General features: G+C 41.0%; 1 protein-coding gene across 4 annotated transcripts in view; it reads right to left on the reverse strand.

Annotated features, from left to right (window-relative positions):
• The window catches only part of KLHL29 (kelch like family member 29), a 387,930-nt gene extending 376,233 nt beyond the window's left edge, over positions 1 to 11,697 (reverse strand). For 3 of the 4 annotated variants that reach the window (XM_038131380.1, XM_038131381.1, XM_038131378.1), the window contains exon 1: positions 11,447 to 11,697. The gene's annotated coding sequence lies outside the window, so the exon portion shown is untranslated. Of the gene's footprint in view, positions 1 to 10,468; positions 10,670 to 11,446 lie in introns of those variants that run through there. The other variant, XM_038131379.1, reaches the window with a different exon arrangement.
• Positions 11,698 to 22,330: the final 10,633 nt, after the last annotated feature.

A 22,330-nucleotide genomic window follows, 5' to 3' on the forward strand; every position in this document is an offset into this window, starting at 1 on the left:
AACAAAAAAGCTATCTGTACAATGTTTCATACATTGCTTTCCCGTCCAATATTTACTACTTTATTCATGACTTAAGGAAAAAAACTTTTTCCCCAAGAAACTGGTGATAAAATGCCCTCTGGTGGGCGTGACTGTGGACCTCTACATCAACAACCACCTCCGAAATAGTTTGGAGCCTTCAGCATATTCCTGGGATTACTATTTTTAATGGAGTGAGACAAAGCACATACTCGCCTTCCAGAAGTAACAGATACACCCCTGACTAACAAGCCTGTTTTACTGCTCACTATCTCTGGATTAGAATAATCTCAAAATGTTTTTTAAAACCTGTTAAAATAGTTTTAAAAAATCACAACATTCTGTAACATTCATTTCACCTCTTTAGGCTGTATTTTCATCTTTAAAAATACTTTTTAATTAAGAGAAACAGAGAAGTTCTGCTTTGCCTCAGCATAACAGAATCTTTGTCGACTGAACTGGAGAAAGGAAGGGTGGAAAAGAACAGCATTTTCAGAGCTTATGAATCATTTTTGTGCTATTAAAACACCAGGCACAACTAGGGAGGCAGCTCTAACTGTACAGGCAAAAAAATAACAGCCCTTGTTCCAGAAGAGTTTATTGCCTCAACAGAATAATCAAAGATTGATAAAAAAACCTTCAAATATAAACTGAAGTTAACACGATGTGTTTTATCCTTCAGATGCTCAATAACTGTGGGTGGTGCTTTCATTAATCTGAAACAAGATAAACCTAAAAAAAGAGAGCTGAAGGTTTAAGATGCAGTGACAGAAGAAATAATGCAGCAACTTGGGAGCAAAGTGCATGTACAGCTACTCTGAGAATATTTATATAAATATGTAAAGCAGACTGCTTCGGCAAACCAGCCACACTGGAAGAGGAGAGCTACCAGGCAGATGGGACTGCACGAGCCTGACCCTACAGCAGCCAAAAAAAGCTGCAGTTACACACAGAACTCAAGATGACCCCACATAGTTTCTAGGGATTCTTTTTCTTTTTTTTTGGTGTATGCAACAGCAAAGCTTCACAGTGGCAGCTAAACAAAAAGGCAGACTAGAACACTGAGGTCACATGAAGGAAAATGGAAGAACTCCACTACTTTCCAAAGTTCCTTGGAAGGTCTTTGTGCTTCCATTTCATACAGAAGATGGCACTTTCTTGGTTCATCAGGATGGTTAGGTATTTGTTTCCAGCTTCCACAGTACAATTTGCAGTTAACTGTTGCTTTATGGCAAAAATACTTGCAACTTTCCTCCACACACAGAATGTGAAGCATTTCTGTCTTTTTATAGATGTTTCTGGGCAACAAAACTTTGCCCACAAAGTTGTTCTGGGGTTTAAAGAAATTACGTGATTTAACACTCATGCCCTCAGGAAAAAACAAACAAACAAAACAAAAAAAACAAACACAATAAAACAACCTGTCAAAACCCACTCATTTATTTGACACGTGCCTTTATCCAAGTCCTGCATCCCTGCTCTGTATAGAGCTCCTTTCCTCTCTAGTGACAGACAGGTCAGATACCAATGCTTAGAACCTGCTCCGGGCTTGGCAGAGATCAGAAACTTTTTGTGTAAAATTTTTTCTCGCCATCAGCCCACACAGAGATTCAGAGTTACATTTACCATTTTTTCTGAAGACAGAGGCCATGAGTTTCACAGAGCAATGCTGTCACTTGGTGTTTTTCTGTATGAGCTGTCTGATAATCATTCTTGTAAGCATCTCTAAACATTATGTTGACTGCAGTTACAGTGAAACATATTTGTTTTATTAGATATAGCAAGACAAGATTAAATGGTCTATTTGTGCATGTAATAGTTATACACACGATGCCCAGGCGTTTATCTTAAATTTTTGCCTAAAATTAAAAGTAATATTATCTAGGTAAAATGAGCACTGACATTTCCTGGATCTTATCCTGGTGGTTAATCTTGTGGTTTTATAATCTTTCAATTTTCTAATCAAGATGGCCCAAGGCTGAACAGTTCTGACTGTTGTTAAATTTGCAATCTCTTTTACATAAAAATAAGGGTTTCATGCTTTGTTTCTAGAGTAAAACTATCCACTTAAGCCAACCCTGAAGTGGCTATAGTCAAATTCAAGAGATGCCTGGTCTACTGAAAGCCATGAACTGATAGATTCTAATTTCACAAGATAATATTTAGACAGGAAAAGACTTCTACTAAGTCGTGTGTGATGCCATTTTAGTAAATATCTTGAGGAAATCTGAGCCTGTTCATGCTTTCCTAAAGTTGAAGAACAGCCAGTTAAACAGTGCAGCCTAAAATGGGAAGGAAGTGGTCAACAAGGACTTCCAGCAAGAGTCTAACCAGCCCCTGGCTTCCCCATATGAGCGCCTGATGATGCTCTGGTTAACCATCACCTCGAGCAGGAGATGCCTGGGCTCAAGCTGCACCTGCACTTCCATCATAAATTAGTATTTAAGCCTCTCAACCTGACCCAACTGGGCGTCATTCTTGATCCCCAGCCCACACTCCCTCAACTCTGCCATCGGAGCACTGCAGCTGTATGCAGTTCTTTGAATAAAGATGCCAGCATGGCACAAAGGTTAGGTTTTTTGTTTTACTTGTATTATTCTTGAAATACAATACTTCAGTAACTCAGCTGCTGCAACAACAATATTTGTCTAAGAATAGTTTTTAGAAGGCTTGAAGGATGCTGCTGTGAACTGTTCAAGTGTGATATTGAAACAGTGAATTTAAGGAAAACTTGCTTCAATTTCTTTTTTAGCAAGAACATACCCTAAACACACACAAATGGGCTTCCAAAATTTCTCTCTGAGACAGAGGAAAAAGAAATAAACCAAAATAAAGAACATTAGGGCAATAATAATTCTCCTCTTCATCTCTGGCTGCAGTTCTGTATCCAAGTACCACTTTTAAAGTCAATCTCATATGTTAGGGACTTCAGGCAAGCCTCATTATTTCCTTAATTCCTATACCATTTCTAGGCCCTTTTCTTTCCTCCTCCAAGTAACTCAAATATTCACCCCAACTTCTCATTGCTTTTTAGTTCCCAGAGAGATGAGGCTGTGATGTTGCAAAACTCACTGTCCAGAAGTTTTATCATATAACAATACACTTTCCTTCCAAAAAGGAAAAAAAGGTACTAGGAAGGAGGCTGAATTTCAAAGATTCAATAAAATTAAAGAATGGGTAGAACATTTACCTAATGTTTTCAGTGTACCAAATGTAACTTCATTCCACTGCAGAGATCTGGGCCATAGACAAATTTGGCCCATTTTATATAATACAGAACTGAGAGGAAAGAAGAAAAGGTACTGAAGCAGCTGGACCATACACACCAGAAACCAGCAACTATTTCCTTCCCCCTCTCTTGCATTTGCTGTCATCTACCGAGATTTGCAGACTTTTTCTTCAGCCTCAAGACCTTCACAGTTGAATTTCACAAGTGATTTGTTCCTCAGGGTAGAGAAGCACGGTGCAACATCAGATACATATTGGAATATGTCAGCTCCACAGGTGTTAACTAGATCGGGATTTGGTCCACAGTTCAGCAGCTCTTGTGACAATTCACACATCAAGATCAACTGAGAGGTTCCCCAGGAGGTCCCACGCAGCCACAACCCACACTCTTATGTGCTACAGGCAGCTTTTAATCACATCTCATTACATTTGTTTGCAGTCTGAGGCTCAGACCTCAGAAAGCAAGCGGGAGGTTTTTACTTTCAGTCTCATACAAAGACCATAAGGAATGAAATGTTGGCACAGACAGCCAAAGCCTCACGAATTCTGAATTTGAGAATGGGCATTCAATCCAGCCTGCAGAAAATCTAGACTAGCATCAATGTGGAAGAGATAAGAGTTAACTCACCGAAGATCAAACCCAACTTTCATTTACGCCTATGCAACATTGATTTCTGTTAACTACATGTGTGTAACCGGGGGCAACATTTGATCTGAAGCCTAGTACCTTGATGCCCAGCTATTGTAAAACAGAAGCAAAAAGGTAACTACAAACATTTGACTGATGTTGCCTGCAAGCAGGTCATTGCAGACAGCTCTACCAGCAATTCATATTGACAAATTTAAGATGGGGCACGGCAAACCTCACTACTAGAAGTAATTGTACAAATATTTGGAGTGTTCTTAAAAAAAAAGAAAATATGACACTGGGGAAAGACAACACAAAGCCACAGACCAAGAAATAAGCTACTACATGCAAATACATGCAAGCTTCTCCCAAGTTAATTCTCCTCTTAATGGAATATTGATTGGTATGCTCAATGTTTAGAAATGTGAAACAGTGTGGGGGTGAGAAAGAAGGGAAGACAGAGCAGTGACTTTTGTTTAAATGATACATACTTTCCTCATATGATCAGCCAAAAATAGCATAATAAAGAGGGCAGTGCAGTACATTTAACATTTTGCCTTGCATTTTATTAGCAAGTCTGTCAGAGATGACCTGGGAGTGTTAGTCACACACTTTTTGTGCCCTTCTACAGGAAGAAGGCACAGCATTTTTCATAACCTCTCATCACACAATATCCTCAGCATTTCTGGTATTTCTCTACTCTGAGTAGGAAGGATTGCAAAGTGTCTGTTTTAGTAGAGAGGCTTTTCAGATGTAATCTATTGAGCTGTTAGCACAACTGGGGAGAAACCCACTGTATGGGGGGGAAAGCAGGGCAGTTCACTGTCATGAGGAACATCTGGCTAAGCTTTGTTGCATCTACTCCTATCCCCAACTGAGAAGAAAGGATGAGAAAAAAACAAGATGCATCTTTGAAGTAGATATTTATATGATCGTTTTTAAATAAAACCCATGAAATATAACCACTATCTCAGAATCAAGCAGCCACTTACTCCAACCTTCCAGAAATTTCTTCCTACTCCAGTGACTACCAGTAAAATTTTAGGAAAAGTGTTTCTTCTACTGTTTTCCTTCTTTCATTCATGGAGTCTTCAGAAATATCCCTTATAGCCTCCAACTAGTTTTTTAAAAAAGTCACTCAATAAGTAAAAGCCACTCAAAAGTAAAAAAGCCTCAACCTGAAGAACCAACTTCCACTGCAATTAAGAGTTGCTGACCCTCAAAATCCAAGCAAAAACTTCATGCCAAAGAGCTCTACTGAGCCACCCCATATTAAGGATACACTTAAGAATATAGGCACTGCCAAGGAGCCATTTCATAGTCTATAGGTCAATACAGCTGAAATAGTTTATACATTTCACATACACATATTTTTGTGCTCTACTGCTTGTATCAGAACATAAGAAACTTCATACAGAATTAGCAGCTTCTCTGCCACTGCTCTTCCAAACTTTAAGAAGAGTTAATGAATAAGCTTAAAAAGATATTGCTTAACTTCATTCTGCAGCATTTCATGGAGTTTCAGAAGTATTTTCCAGACATTTATATACCCAACAACATTTTGTAATATGAAGTGTTCCAATTTGGCATTGTTCCACCCTTGGCATGCAAGAGACAATAAAAAAATCAAGAGAAAGTGAAAAATGAAGTTTCTGAAGTATACAATATGTTAGGAATCATTTAATGAATTCAGGTGCTCAACAAGCTACAAATCAACCGAACTTTGCAATACATATAGATTTCAAAGAACAGGTAAACACAGCTGCATCCACTTTAAAGTTATTCCATGTCGTGTGATTATTGCAATGAACTTCCTGAACTCTTTCACTTCTCCTTTTGATCTGGGGTTTACCTGTGGCTGGAAAAACTAATTGCATTTAAATTCTTCTCCCTCTAATTAAGGGAGAACATGTTTAAGCCTCAGAAAATAAACCTTTCTCTGAGTAGCTATAGCATTTGCGATCTGCAAATCCACCAACATTGTTTTAGCAGACCAAAAACAAAATCCTACAACAAGGTCTGACAAAGCAGATATTAGAGCAGAATTATCTGATTCAAATATTAATTACTCATCAGCATGGACTTTAAGAAGTGTCTGAAGCTAAAGGCCTAAAAATCACACTTTAAACCCTGGATTTTTGAAGTCTGCACTGTCATGCAGATCTTGGTTTTGGGGTGAAGGTTTTTGGGTTTGTCTGGGGGGGCTTTAAAATAAACAACAGGAGTGGAGATTGCTAATGAGTCTCTCTCCAAGATTCAAAAATATGAAGACACATATGAACACAGTCCAGCTCAACAAATTAGCCTTTTCTGAATTTGAGTCCTACTACCAAACATGGTTATTGCCTCAGATACCTCCGTATCAACTTGAAGGATTCTTCACAGTATCTCTCAACTACACTGACAGTCCAAGAAACACTCCTGCCACGGCATACTTAACAGCAATGTTGCAGAAGAATTTTATCAGTGGCAGACTTTCTTGCAAACTGCTGCACTGAACTAGTTCCATTGCACCCCTTGAGACATAATCTGCTTCCCAATCAAACTGTGTACTACCTGTACTTATGGAGAGCTCTAAAATTGGAGACCAACCCAACAAAAACCAAACCTGAACAGAAATCCCAGCACTTAACATTACACATCACATAGCATATTGTAATGGATGGCAGGAAATTCAACAAAAACACAAATCACAGAATTCTACAAAAGGAACATTGAGTTCATTTTAAAATAAGTCTTTGTCTGTATTTCAGCAGACTGTTTCACAGAATCAGTATTATTGCAAGCCAGTACTATACTTTACCTGAAATTTAAGACCAGCAAAAAACCTGTGTTTTTCTGATGTTAATACCAATTATGGCCAAAATCCAAGTTGTGAATACCTGAAAACCCAATCCTAAGCATCACAGACTATAAAAAATAAAAGCAAGCAGCACATAAAAATTAGACAAAACAGTCCCATGTTCCACATATCCTAATCCACAACATAAAATTATTTATGGAAGAGTGTGACTAGGAATTCAGTTACTGTCATTTATCAGATGGTCAAGACAGCACAGAGGTAACTGGCTGCATAACAACAGCACGGGGCAGGCTTCTGGGCACCGCTCGCACCAGGTCTGGTTTCACTGTACCAGGTACACAATGCATATTCACACCCTGGGACGCACTGGTGATTTGCAAAAAGCTGACAGAAAGGTGTTCCCATTAGAGATTTCTAATCTATTTCCCTTTAATGTCTTTATAGCTGAGGAGGAGTTCTTTGTACTTCTGGTAACAAAGGAAACACAGAAGTGACAGAAGCATGTCAAAGCTGTTTATGTTTCATACAGCTTCACACTTGGATTTGCTGATGGCAGTTTACTTCTTGGGAAGAGCATCTTAAGCTTCCACGTAGGAGCTCCACATTCCTACAAGTAACTTTATGGAAGAGTTAACTGCACACAGGGATGTTGAAATCATTCTCCACACTGAGTAAGCCAACATAAAACAAGAGAAATTATTTTAAAAATATGACAAAGGGTTAATGCAGTAATTCAGTTACCTGCAGGTATATTCAATATTATCTAATTTGTATGTTTATGGGCTTTAGGATCTAGCTTTCACACTGTCTTTCTTCTGCAGAGAGGTGAGTACATTTAGGAAGTGATTAAATACACAAATCACAGAACCTAATGTCATGACATGACCTATGTCATATTTAAGATTACCGAATCAGCAAACTGTGCAAAATGGAAGATCTGGAAGGAAAAAAAAAAAAGCAGAAGGACCAAGTAAGTCACTCACCTATGCTGAGATTTTTAGCCAGCTAGAAGTCTCGACTGCGGCACAAAGAATTAGGGATCTGAAGATGATGCAGACTTCAGTGCTGCACTATAAAGTTGAGGCTCTGCAAACAAAGCAGCTTTGGGATCAGGCCCTCACCTGTGTGGGCTCGCTGGGTCCATAGTCTACAGCAGCAAATCCAAGTGATCAATGGAGTTTAGTAGACAAGTCATTACAAGAACTCAAGTTCAAGAACTCAGTGCTCAGCCTAAAGAAGGGATGATAGAAAACCTCAATAAAAATATTAAAGAGAGACCAAAACTTCAAGGCGCAGCAAAAAACTCCAAATGAGTTTTAAGATTAAAAAATAAATTGCACAATAGAGGTATGATGCAAGTTACAAGGGTTAAACAAGGTGGGACAGCCTGGAATTTCTCTCTCCATTTACAGATCATGGGTTACTTTTCCCACTCTAATGCTGAGTGTGAGTTTCCACTACAACACAAAAAGGCAACAAGGGAAGGAAAATATTAAAAATTAATTCTTTTGGCCCTTTTTTTTTTCCTTTTCTTTTCTATGCTTCAGAAGAACTGGGTCCATCAGGTATCAGAACTAAATTAAAAGGTCAGGAAAACAAGTAGGCATGGACAAGACTGAATTGCAGATGAGCACGGAGAAGAAGAGACACACAGCACTGGGATAAGCGCCAACAACTGCAAACACTCACAGTCCTGATCCTGGTGGCTGCCAGCACAGCCCAAAGCTGAGCAGCTCCCAGGGACACCACGGATTGCTACCTGGCAGAAGGGGACGCGTGGGAGCAGAGCAACAACGCCGGAGAGACTATCACAGCAAACCTGGGCATAATGAATTCTGCTCGCAAACAGGCACTAAAAGTGATAGCACCAGACACAGCGCTCAGTAAACCCAAAAATCACATCTAATTCCTAGATCCGTGCCTTCCTCTCCTTTCATTGAGAAGATCGCCAGTCAACATACACACTATATACTTTTTATTATTGTTTGAAGAAGAGCAGCAACGCTGACAGCATGCTAATCTAGAAATGAAGACAAAACAGAGCTGGTTACTTTCTTCCCTCAAGATTTCTGCTTCAAAAAAAAAAAAACTAATGAACAAGGGTTTGTTCCTGCACACCACCACTTTTTGTTTCATTTCAGCAAGACTTTGACAAAAATCTAATTCACTGTGCCGTGTATTTAATATATTGGGTATCTGAAGTATGACCATCACTCAATAGAAACGTAATTAAAAAGTGACAAAACTAGATCCCCCCCTCCCCAGCATGCAGATGAAAACCAGTAACCCAGCCTCTATTTGTAACCATGACAACTATAGAATATTTTATTTCTGTAATATAATTCACACTGAACATTTGCTCATAGGTTTTGTTGTTAAGGGAAAGGTTGACACTGTGCACACATTTCATAAGCTACTGGAGACAACAAATGCAGGAAAGTCAAGCAGTTTGAGACCAAGAGCCCAGTTTGTATTTCAGAGTTCATTTAAGAACCTTCATTGTATGCAAAATGAACATTAACAGAAATGCATCCAAATTAAGTGTTACAGGTCATTATTTGCAAGACAAGTACTTGGTATGACAAGATGTTTTTCCACTTTTAAATAAATCACAGTGATACCCTCATTTTTTCAAAGAGTTAGTTATTCAAACACCAAATGTTAATTTTCAATTAAAGTACCTTAGGCATTATTAGGAAATATCAACATGGATGTTATGGGAAAAAAACAGCTATGCAAAACAAGGCAATGAAAAGCACAGTTTACATATGCAGGCTAAGTCTCATTCTGGTTGGGTCACTAAATTATTTGCATAGCTCCAATATTTCATCTTAAACTGAAGACAACTTCTAGAAATACACACAATAAGAACAGGTTATAAGAATAAACAAACAAAAAGCCACAATCCTGAACATTACTCAGAGAAGATTAAACAACCTGCCGAGCATAACTAAAGTTTAACGCAGATAAATGTCAGTGTAAAATGTTGCTGTACTTGATTTTTCTCCACATGGGAAAAAAAATAAAGCTATTACCAGTTTAAGCCAGAATACAACAATAATACACATACTGTTGCTTTAGTTTCCAGGCAAACAATAAAAAAAAAAATAAAGCTTATGGAACACTACCCCTTTTCTCACACAGATCCTATCTTTCAAGGAGGATTTAAAGTTTCAGCAGATTGCTAATTATAAGAAACAATAATACGGTTATCTGCAGTCACCTTAAAGCTACAGTAGTTTGGGTTTTTGAAAATACCTCAAAAGAAGAACCCGATAACATGTTTAAATTGGTGCAAGAGATTCACACGTGCCTACACACTTGCTCAGTTGTTTTCAAGACTACCAGGAAAAAGAAAGTTTCTTCATTTATCAGAAATATGCTCCATATAATCTTCCATTTAAACAAGTAATAAGCCTGCAGCAAACATGCATGGCTTTTTCCTTCATTGATGGAAAAGTGATTAAATCCCCCTTAATCTAGTTACCAGAATCCTGTATTTTTTTCTATGCAGTTTTCATATACAGTAACAAAAGATAAGCAGGCAACTACATGACCAGGGCTCCATCATTTTTGCTTGTGGTGAGGAAATAAAGCTGTCCCCAGTGTTCAAGGGATATTTTCAGTTTAATAAATGAGACCAGAGGAGGAAATATAAAATAATCTTGGAGACGATGAGCACACACTGTTTATGAAGTATGACAAACACCACCATCCATCTCCAGAAGTCCCTTCCTCCACCCTCTGGGGAGGCACAGAGACCTAAACCCAAAATCCCGGGGATCACAGACCTGCATCCTCACACGACAAGGACAGCTCGCCACGTCCACTCAATGTCAAAACAGAAAGTAGCTTTTCCCTCCCAGCCTAAGCCAGACCTTCCGAAAACCGGCACCCAAGGGATGCGCCTCTGTGCTCCGAGCGGCACCAGGCAGCACTCGGGTTCGGAGCTAAGTTACAGGAAAGCAATCCTCAGGGGAAAAAAAAAATAGAAAAGGGAAGGGAAAAAAAAAAAAAAAAAAAAAAAAAAAAAAGAAAGCATCAATGGAAAAGCACAGCAGCAGCCAAACAAACCTCACACCGGCGAGGACATGTCATCGGCATGGCAATCGTACGAAATGTTTTAATGTGTATATACATACAAATATATATACATATATATATTTAGGAAATATTGTGCTGAAAAGTTCCTCGTGTGCGTCACGCGTGGGGATGTGGAGAAGCAAGAAGGGGGAACGAGCATGCATGCCAGGCACAGGGAGAGAACGGGGCTGGCCGAGGCGTTTGGGAAGCAGGCAGGGAGGCAAGCAGGCTGCCTGCGGGGTGCGCGCCGATCCGTGCCAGGCAGTTCGGCGGCGGCTCCGGGAGCGAGCCCGGGGATGGGATGGAGGATCCACCGGGACACCCGCCCCGGAGGGATGGGGGTCTGCGGGGACACCGCCGCCCCCGGGACTGGGGGGGGGGAGGGAGGAATTGCGCGGCCGCCGCCGCTCCCCGAGCGAGCGCCTGAAGTTGTGGGTGCGCGGCGGGGGCGGAGACCCCCACGCCAAGATGAAAAAACCCTGGGAAAAAACCCAAACCATCACAGCAACATTCTGAGGGCCCGCCGGCCCCCGCACGGCACCCCCCAGGCAGCGGGAGGCACGCAGGAAGTTTTTAATGCGGGCAGCGAGCGCAGGCGCAGGGCAGCCCCAGCCCCGCGATGCCCGGCGCGGCGGGCGGGCGGCGGCGGGGGCTCGGCGGGCGCAGGGCACCGCCGCGCCGCTTACCTCCCTCCGCGGGGGTGCAGGCGGCCGCGTCCTCAGGCGGCGGGAGGATGCGCGGCGGCGGGAGGCGGCAGCGGCGGCTTGTGCATCGCAGCCTCCGCCGCTAACGCAGAGCCCCGCGCGGCTGCGGGCGCCGGGAGCCGCGCTGGAGGCCGGGCAGGGAGGCGCGGCGCGGCGGCGGAGGCTGCTGCGGAGCCGCGACCATGCTCCCGTCTGGCCGCCTTCCCCTCACCTACTGCCCGCTTTAGCCAGGGAGGGAGGTGGCCTGGGCGCCGGGGCGAGGGGCGGGCCGGGCCAATCGGCGCGGCGGCGGGAGGCGGTGGAGCCCGGCCCGGCCCGCCCCGTCCGCCGCGCCGCCCCCGCGGGAGGGAGGCAGGGAGGGAGGACAGCGGGAGCCCCGGGCCCGCCGCCGCCGCCCCGAGCGGCCGCCCCCGCCGCGCTCCCTCCGCGCTCCCCGGCCCGGGCGCAGGTGCGGGCGGCGCCGGAGCCCCGAGCGCTGCCCTCGGCCCGCGGCGGGGACGTGCGGGGGGACAGCGCGTTCCAAAGGTCACCGCGCTCCCGCTGCCTGCGGGAAAGTAGCGGGTACTCGGAAAGAAATATTGCCCCGCTTCATGAAATCGCCGCTCCCCGAGGTCCTGGTCCCGGGCCTCTCCAAGTCCACAGGAGTGCTGGAATACATTGATACCATTCTTACCCAACAACGCGATTTTTATTTTTTTTTTTTAATATCCATCGCGTTTGGAGTCACTCGAGATTTTCCGCGTGGAAATCTGCATCTGTCTCTCTCTTCTTTATAATCTTGTATCTGCTTGTGCTGCTTTGTAGGGATCTCTCTGATGTGCACAGAAGCTGCATATGCTGTTGTTTTAAACATAGAACACTTTGTCTTTTATATTTCCTGTAAGCATAAAAATAAGCTTAATCAAATTCTTTTCTCCTTACTTTGCTGGTTAAAAAAATTCATGTATGCTCTAACGTGTTAGAAGTAAGGCAGTTGTGTGAAATGCCAGCAAAGGGAAGGGAGGGAAGCACACAACCCAGAGAAATCTATGTTTTTATTGGAAAAGGGACGCATGCTGCCCAATGCCTGGAGGAAGCAGGGTGCAGCACTAACAGAGCAATTTCATTTTCTCTCTTCCCAGCCTCATAAACAAATGAAAATTATTGCAGTGGACTAAAACAGTTCTAAACCCAGCCATCATTATTAATATTAGAATGCTTTTAGCTGAGTATGGCCCCACGATGGAACAGGCAGGCTTCATACATTTTTGTCTTTCACATATCGTGGACAAACATTGAAACCTCCAGTCCTGTACATCACAGTGGAGTGTGAGGGTCAGAAGTTCAGAACAGTTTAAAGCTGAATTATTTAGCACATGCACACACGACACACTCTTCTGATTTCCACACTGTATTTTCCCCCCCTCAATTTTCTCCCTGTCGAACAGGAGAGCCCTGCCCAGTGTTATTTGCCCTGGTGGAGCATTATTTGCCCAGCACATATGGTTGGCCCAGAATCTGACGAAGCCGATGAGAAGAAGTCTCAATGGGACTGTTGACCTAACAAGTAGCATGTCAGTCTCCTGGTGGCATTTGAATGTTCTTGCAGCGAATGCTTCGAGACAGGAGAGAGCATAAAGCAGAGATTCTTTGGAATCCTTAATTAGACACAGTGATTTTGGAGTACTGGCTTCTGCTGCTATCCTCCAGTGCCTAGTACTTTGTTTTGTGACCTTGAGGTTAAGGATACCAACCAGCCCTGTTTATTTTTAATAAAATCTTACAGTTATATGAGACAGTTCTAGGTTTTATTTATTTTTAGCATAAGTGCTTCCATCTTATCTGCCTCACAGGTTTATAGCAAGGATTTAGCTAATATTTGGACAGCACTTTTAAGCTATGAAGCTCTATATGTCTATTATACTGACCATTTTCTGCATTTTCATTTTAGGAAGGTACTTCCGCACTCTCACTTCTGGAAGATAGAGTTCAAATCTTGACTTTAGTTTTCCCATCAAATTTTGTCAAATACCTGATTTACAAATGCTGACACAGGGTCAGATTCTGCATTCAGTTACAGGTAATGAATTTCAGAGAATTTCTTGATCCTTGGTGACTTTGCTCTAAATCTAAACCAGTTAGACTCAGAATTAGCATCACAATTTCATATTCATGAAGAATAAGCATTTGATTACATTGAATATACCATTATACTTTAATTTTCTTGCTCCAATTTTATATTAGTAACTTCAGTAATTTAAGAAGAAACTGCTTCATTTTTTTTTTTATTCCTTTTTTTCTCTGGTCTGATTCTGAGAGAAAACTGGCAGGTTTTGTAGAAAAGGTAAGGGGGCTGAAAAGTTATTTGGGGGTATCCTGCTCCTGATGACGTGAAGAAACAGTCTGCAAGTTTTTTAAAAATTAAGATGAATACCTGGATCATGGGGAGAAATTCCCCATGCTTGGCATGCTATTCCTGCCACTGGAAAAGATCCACTGACGCTCCCATCCTTTCACAGCACTCGGGAAATCCTGTCCCCACTCTTATGTAGTTCGAGTTTTAAGGGAAGCAAACCTTTGTCCACATAATAACACTGAAAATAAGGATCCTTCCAATGCTAATGAAACTAAACATCTATTTTGAAACACAGATATTCTGGGGTTAGGGGTTTATTTGGATGGGGCTGTGGTTTTTTTAAATAGAATCTGTTACAGGGTTGTGCTTGACAGGCTGAGGATTATTTGAAAGGATCCTAGTTTTGGATTAGGCAGCTGATAGCCTGCAAGACTTTGGTGGCTGGTAAAGCTTGCTCCTCTGAAAGAAGAGATTTCCTCTTTTAGCAATAGATCATTATGTTACAAGGCGTGTATTAGAATGAGAATAATACAACTTCCCCTGTCTTTGCTGATCATATCAAAACTAATGGCATCTTGAATTGTCAGAGCATCAAGTCCATCTTCTGATAAAATATTGGAAGACACACAGATCTATTCATCTTATTGGAGATTTCATTTTAGTCTGAAAAATATTTGATGGCAATGCCATTAGATTAGCTGTGGGCATGTATCACGGGGGCCAGCATAGTAGTTGAGTACAAGGATTTTGCAAAGGGGTTCCTACAAATATTTCCTACTTTGTGGTAAAACTTATCCTCTAGGTTTGTACATGCTAAGGGAGTGAAATTATTATTTTTTTAAGGGATTAAAAATATAATTCTTTGGATTGCTACTAATTTTTTTGTTTGTTTGTTGGGGTTTTTTTTGTTTGTTCGGTTTGGTTTGGGTTTTTTTTATGCAGGTTAAGCCATTTCAAAGGTAATGAAATTTCACCTCTGAAATTGTTGAGATTTTTTTAAGGTGTAGCCAAAGAGGAATATCTGCTACCCAGACCTTAACTGGAAGGTTTCACTTCTGCTTTCAGCTAATGAAGATCTCCTTAATTACAGGTTTACAACATAGATTCTAATGTCAATGCATTAATTTTCTGCTGTCTGAAAATGTTAATAGATCTGGTAGAATACCTAGAAAATACGGTAGTAGATATTTTGTGTATTCACATGGTTTAGGCATTCTGAAAAAGTCAGTGGAGATTTGAAAGATATCTCAGGGGTTTTTTCAATCATCTATTTTTATTTATTTGAAGTATAAAGACTGTTTGCTTCTGCTTTAGTATTCATATATACATATCTGTTACAATTATCCTTAGCATTTAAGAAAGATAATGCCCAAAGGAAGCAGGAAATGACATTTAAAGTAATTTTTACCTGTGCAGCTTGAGTTAATTGCCAAAATATGAATTTAAGATAGATTAAAACTACTAACCTGTGGAATTTATTGAAAAACAAAGTTGACTTCAATGGGCACGCCATGTTAAATTAAATACCTCCTTCTCTGAGCAAATCTTTTATCTTTGGCTGAGCAACCAAAGCTGCTCTCAGGGGTGGGAAGGCAGAAGTGGCAGGTACAATGTCGTGTCACCAGGAGATGCTTAGAAAAGGATTCTGTCCTTCATACATCCCAAACCATGCCCCCCTCCATGTCATTTACAGGGTAGTCATCAAGGCAGGCAACTATTGCGGAAAGAATAAACCTTCAGACAAGAAGAGGAGTGTCAGATCATCACTGTTTGGTTGATAACCTACTGAGGGAAATTGTTGTACCAAGAGATGAGGAAAATATGTGATCATCCCCCTAAGAGCTGGCTGTATTCCTGTATTTTTTTTTCACAAGGGGATTATATTCTAACTCGTCAACTTTACATATCCCTGATTTCCTCAGGCGTTTAGCTCTTTAACCTGACCACAAACTGTTTGCAGACACACACACGTCTCTGCAGGCAGAGGTTATGAAGTCATTTCCTTGGAATTGGTGAAATAAAGATTTGTGTGATTTTAGGTGTATGAGCCAAAACGTCCTTGTCCCTGACTTGTCAAGGGAATGAGAAGAGTCTGATCCTCTAAGAGCAAGCAGTATATTGAGTTGATTTCTCTTAGCCATGACAGAACCATTTGCTAAAACTTCCCCCAGAAGACAGAAGTGGGTTCTGCTGGAGTTGTGATTGTGATTTCTGATGGGCAGTAATAAAAAAGTAAGATCTATTTCACTATACTGGCAGAGTCTAGAGCACTGTCTTGAATTATTTGAAAATCCCTAATCGTTAGGGATAGCAGAGAAGTCAGGTTTTTGTTGGACTTCTTGAAAGTTTATGAAGGTTCTGTTTAACAACTTTCTTTCCAGTCACCTCTAGTCCCACTCAGTCACATGGAAAGGCATTTTCATTGCCATTGAAGTCATTGCATCAGCTGCTTGAGTTTTATCAGAGTAACTCCACTACACTGGTTTATGAGGGAGGATGTGGGAGGAATTGGACTTTCAAGGTGATTTTAGAGGGAGTTGTGTTGTTTGATTTGTTTGTCTAAAACAGTAACAATATGTTTCCACCTATTCCTCATAATTATACTGGGAGAACTAAAATATGTGCCATTTTGAACTGAATGTCTGTATTAAATTGGTTTGACTTCTATTTTTCTACCATCTGTGGCATAACTAGAACAGAGAGTGAGAACAAAAAAATATAAATGACTCAGTCACATTTCCTTTAGGAGAGGCATCATGCCCCCCATTCTTGTCAATTCCAACTCAGAATATTCTGTGATTCTGGTAATTTTAATTGTAAATAATTCATTGCATCTCTGAATGAAGCAGTTCTATGACACCCTGGGCACAGAGAAGAGATGTTGCAGTTCTATCATTTAATAGAGGGACCAAAATATATGCTATAATATTTTGGTTCAGCATATACACATAATTTTTCTATATATTTAGATGGCCTCCCAAACAATCTCAGCAAAATGCTGAGATGTAATTCAGCTTAATTAAATACTGAATTTTCCCTGTAAATGTTAAGTACCTCATAAACTTGACTGTGGAAAGAACCAGAAGCAGGTTCACAGAGAGGAAAATGAGACAAGTAGGTGCTGCTGAAGCCTCTCAGAAGACTTAGTGACCACCTGCATTAGTTGCCACTGATAATACAGGGAATCATATCCAGACTCTGGAGTGAGATGGAGACATTGCTACTCTCCACAGCCTTTGTTTTCCTTCTATCCAGAATGACAAGAGAAGGTCCCTTCAGACCCATAGAAAACTTGATAGGGGCAGGTTGCAGACATGTTGGGCTTTCCTGGAGATAGAGCTGAGGTACAGCCAGGCGTGCCAGCACACCTTGGAGCCTGGAGTCACTCAAAGGTCTCACATACCTATAGAAACCCATTTTAGAAGGCCTGATTTACCCCGAAGCTTACATATGGGGTAGGTGTTTGAGGCGAACAGATTGCCCCTTCAGTATCTTAGAGACATTAGGGGAGTTCATCCCCACCCCGGAAGGGGGTGGCATCATTGCTCTGAGTATAAAAAGAAATTTTCCTTCTTTAATGTCTTGTAAAAGTCAGTTTAAAATGACAATGATGCTTCTGGTTTTTATTTGGTTAATGCTTTTCACAGATTCTGAACATATATAAAACTCTTTTTTAATGGATTCCTTTAGGAATCAAGTTTTGAGCAAAGGCCAAGTGTTTCTATCACTTATCAAAGAAATTATACAGAATCGCGTTTACACATAGCACAGGTTAATAGTGAACAAATGGAAGAATAAGTAATAAAGGGGCAAATTATTATTGCTGAGTGACCTGCAGTGCTTAATCATAGAATCATAAAATGGTTTGTATTGGAAGGGGCCTTAAAGATGATCTAGTTCCAGTTCCCCTGCCATAGGCAGGGAACATTCCATTAGATCAGGCTATGCAAAGTCCCATCCCTGGCCTTGAATGGTTCCAGAGGCAGCCGCAGCTTCTTTGGGCAGCCTGTGCCAGTGCATCACCACTCTCACAGTAGAGAATACCTTTCAAATATCTAATTTAAACTTACCCTGTTTCAGTTTATGAAGAGGTCAAAATAAAATGAAAAAATTCTGAACATTAGGTTAGCGCAAGGCAGTCCAGTAAAGCATGAAGACAAGAGGCTGTGCAGGGTAGAAGTTCTTTTTGGAAAACAGGGACTACGAAAAGGATTTTGGATTCTTTTTGAATAAGCACCTCAAAATGAAATCTCACTGTAATTCTGTTGCTAAAAGGGCAATGCAATCCTGAGATGTAAAAAAGAGTAATATCAAGCAGATAAGAGGATTTGATGTTGCTCCCATGCACAACATGGTAAGGCTACTGTTAGGAACCGTGTCCAGTTTTGGTGTTCACAGTTCAAAAGCAATGTGGAAATAGTAAGGGAAGTTCAAAGGAAAGGTATGAAAAAGGATTCAGAAAAGAAGCATGACAACATGAGGCATAAGCAGCTCAACTTATTTAGCTCATCAGGGAAGCAGCTGAGAAGTGACTTGGTCACTGCAGGTAGGTACTGACCCATGGAAAAGATACCCAAGAGTGAGGAGCCGCTTTATCTACCTGACAAAGGCATTACAGGACCCACTGTTTGCCAACTTAAGTCGGACAAATCCACTCTTAAAAGAAGAAATGTTTTCCTAGCCCGCAGAGCCCTAAATAATAACACTGTTTGCCCTGTAAAAGCTGTCACAGGTAGTGATGTTTAAGAGGATGTTAAATAAGAATTTTTAATACTTCCTTTCATATGCCTTGTGGAAAAATCTGCACATCTTTCTGTGCATGTATGAGTGGGAGCCCCGCCAGGATGTTGGTGGCAGTTCCTTGTCTCTCACTCTGAGAACCTGTTATTCCTCCTATTCCTCAGTCCCTTGTGAGGCTCCGGGCACCAGCACTGCCAGGGTTGCTCTCACCATCCTTATAACACCTACAGTTTCAAAATAGAATAATTATTGGCAAATAATCACTGTCTCATTTTTTTGCTTTAGTGAGGTCTTGCAGACTGTCAGGAAAGATTTATTTTTTCTCTTGGATGAAACTGGCCACATATTATCTTGGTTATTTGGGAATTGTTTCATTTTTCTGCATTCATCTGGAGCATCAGAGATGCCTTGGATGGCTTTTTACCACTGTTCTGCACTGGTGCAGACCAACCCTCCTCTCATCATAGGTGCCTCAGTGCTTTATTTTCCTTTCATATTTATGGTAAAATTAATTCCAGTAGTTAAACTGATTAGGTCTTTTGCCTCATGTCAGGTTGGCAGGGGTCCTGGAGGTTGCATGGTCTCTCCAGTGTGTAGGGCACACTGTTCATACCGGGATCACCTAGATTTTTCTCATTTTGTCCATTTGTGCTTTTACAGAGGTCTTGAGATTGTTGACAGGTTCTTTTTGTTTCATACATAGATGCACTCTCCCAAGGACTAAACTGCTGTGTTTTAATTTAGGGGTTTAAAATAGGGAAAAACATTTTCCTTGGAGATATATAGGAAATCAGGCTCTCAGCTCTGTTTTTAAATGCTGGGAAACTTTCTATAAATGATTTGTATAGTCAATAAGGATATGATTAACAATGTTGTGATGAACATTCTGCACAAAATTTTTGCATTCAGAGGCTTTTGTATCCAAAAAGAGTGATGTGATCATCTTTCTGCCTTCTTTCTTTGAACAGTCTATAGAATTTCCCCTGGTAATTCTTGCATGGAGCATAAATCTTACAGATGAGCTAATGAGAACATTTACAAACAAACAAATGCAAACACTCAAATCTTGCTTCTCTTATAGTATTTCCTGGAGACTCTATTGCATTCCTGTCTCAGTTATTTGGAGTAATAATTAGCCAGGTTGATTTTCATAATGTTCTCTAGGACTAATCACAGCCTCGTGAGCATAGACTAAAATCCTGGCACCAGCTGAGCTGTATGAGGGTTTGGTTATGAATAACCCTATTCAGTTATATCCCTTGTGCAGAGCATGGGTTAGCAAGCTGGGGTATGTACACAGCTACACGCATGTAAATAGTGAGAACGGTGCCAGGGAAGTAGAATTCCTCAGTATTTAGGAGAGAAAAACATTAGTGAGAAGAATTTTTTTTTCCTGCCTACCCCTTTTGAAGCTTTGTTTCACGGTAGCCAGAGGGAGAAAAAAACACATTATATGAGTAAATTGTCTGGAGAATGTAACCAGAGCCCCAGTAAACACTGAGAATGAAAACCCATGCGAGTGAGTATTCAAGCAAGTATCTGCAAAGATAGTGTTTTCCGTGAGTGCTCTCTTGGATGAAAATTCTGTTTTGTAACTAAATAACTGGGGAGAAGCGGGGCTTTGGCTGAACTGCCTTGTGTTGGGATTTTCACCAAGGTTCTCTGACTTGCCCCTTTCATTTCTCTTCCCCTCTGCCCCAGCATAATGTGTGTGGTTGTGCCCAATACCCTGAAAAAATTCAGATGAAATCTGAGATCCCTGATGACCAACACTGATTTTCAAATGATCAGACTCAGGCTGAGTGATTTTGGAGTGGTAGAGTTGGGATATTTTAAATTCTATTCTGTCAAAGGATGATTAGTACGTTAATTTGGGCCATATTAGTACATCTCCCCTGTGTTGATGGGAGGATAGACCCCCTTTCATGTTTAATCTAAAGAGGGATTAATGACTGGCGAGGTTGTCTCACATAGGGACATCTGCCACTGAAATAAATGATGAGCTCAGAGAGTGAAAGTGTTTAGGCTGCACTCTCTAAATGTGGATTCCTTCTGTGCCGAAGGCAATGAAAGCCCTTAGGTAGCAGCTCTGTAGATTTTTCTCATTGTGGGCAAAAATAAGGTTTTTTTTATTATTTGTTAGCCCAGGGCTTCTTTCTTGAAGTTGCTATGGGTTGTTGATGCTGATTTCACGTTTCATAAACAGCCAAGTCATGTTCAAGAAGCAGAAAACTGACCTCAGAGATGACATAACCACTGGAGGCAGAGGAAAACGGCAGCATTGCCGCTGAACGACGGTGAAAGAAAAGGGCACCTTTCCTGAGAGTTTGCCAGCAACTTTTACTTGATGTGTGAGTTTAGTACTTCTGTGTTAGAAGAAGAGTAAAGTACCTTTGAATTAGAACAGACTAGAAAAGTTGCCTAATGTGCTTTTTTTACTCTCTTACTTTTAACCCACCACTGCAAAATTCCTTCTACCTGTAACGAATAATTTAATTTGGAAAGGCAAATAAGAGCTCATTAGCTGATGCACTGCTACAAAGTAAGTGAGCAGGTTTTGTGCCTAGGGACAAACTTTTACAACCATTTTGAAATGGCACAATACAATGCAGTAAATCCCATAGCCTGTTCAGTGAAGAAGAGGGGAACACCCTCTTTCCTGTTTTACTTGGATGCAAGTTTTCTGCATCTTGAAACCTTTTGTATTTGAATATTAGGGAAAGGGATACATTCTAGGGGATCACATACAGATAAATTAAGCATGAATGCTGCCAACAAGTAGTCATGTCTTTTGTGTTTTCCATTAAATTCTCTGTGCATTGTGGCTGGACAGACTCACCCTATCTGAGTGTTCTCCATCATACTTATCAATAAAGAGGCAGTAACATTCCTGAGAAGTATCTTTCTTTACATCTCATTCTATGTCTGGATATTTTGGGAGAAGTTTCCTTCTGTCTCAAAAAGATGGTTTGTTACCAGTCTCACTGTTACAGAGTGAGTGTTTAATATAAATCTGTCTTTTTACTTCTATTATAGACATTAGAAGAAGCAGACAACACATCTAATAGGCATTAGAAAGAAAGAACTTCTTTACTGTGAGGGTGGTGAGGCCCTGGTACAGGTTGCCCAGAGAAACTATGGGTGCCCCATACCTGGAAGTATTCAAGGCCAGGTGGGATGGGAATTTGAGCAACCTGATCTGCAGGGTGTCCCTGCCCATGGCACCGGGAAGTTGGAATGAGATGATCTTTAAGGTCCCTTCCAACCCAAACTATTTTATGATTGTATGATTATTTTCCACAAGGAATCTATCTTTTATCCCAAATATCTTAGTGATTTTCAGAAGTAATCTAAGTGATTTTTGTGAACACCCACCTTAGTTTCTGGCAATGATTGCATGTAGATCTAAAGCACAGGCAGAAAACTCTCAAAACTCTTTCCAGAGACTGGAAATCACAGGTCAGGACTCTCAATATTTTACAGCATCAGGTCTGTACATGTTATAGCTAAAAATTTCAGTGCTCAAAGAATAGATTTAGGAGGTATCCAGAGGCTCAGAAATCATATTAGTGTCTTCTAAAACTTGCCTTTAATTTAAGTTTTGATTCAGTAATGCATAAAGTATTCAAACTCCAGTAACTTACTACTATTTGGCAGTGTCTGAAATTGTGGCAGTTTCCACTTTCAGTGGTTGTTTTACTGTTACCCCAGATCCACATGAGCAATGCAGATTTATGACTTGTGAATCAAATATTAGCATGGAGCACATCAGGCACTTGGTGCAGCTTGGA

Source organism: Motacilla alba, chromosome 3, assembly GCF_015832195.1.
Source record: "Motacilla alba alba isolate MOTALB_02 chromosome 3, Motacilla_alba_V1.0_pri, whole genome shotgun sequence".
Classification (NCBI taxonomy): Eukaryota; Metazoa; Chordata; class Aves; order Passeriformes; family Motacillidae; genus Motacilla; species Motacilla alba.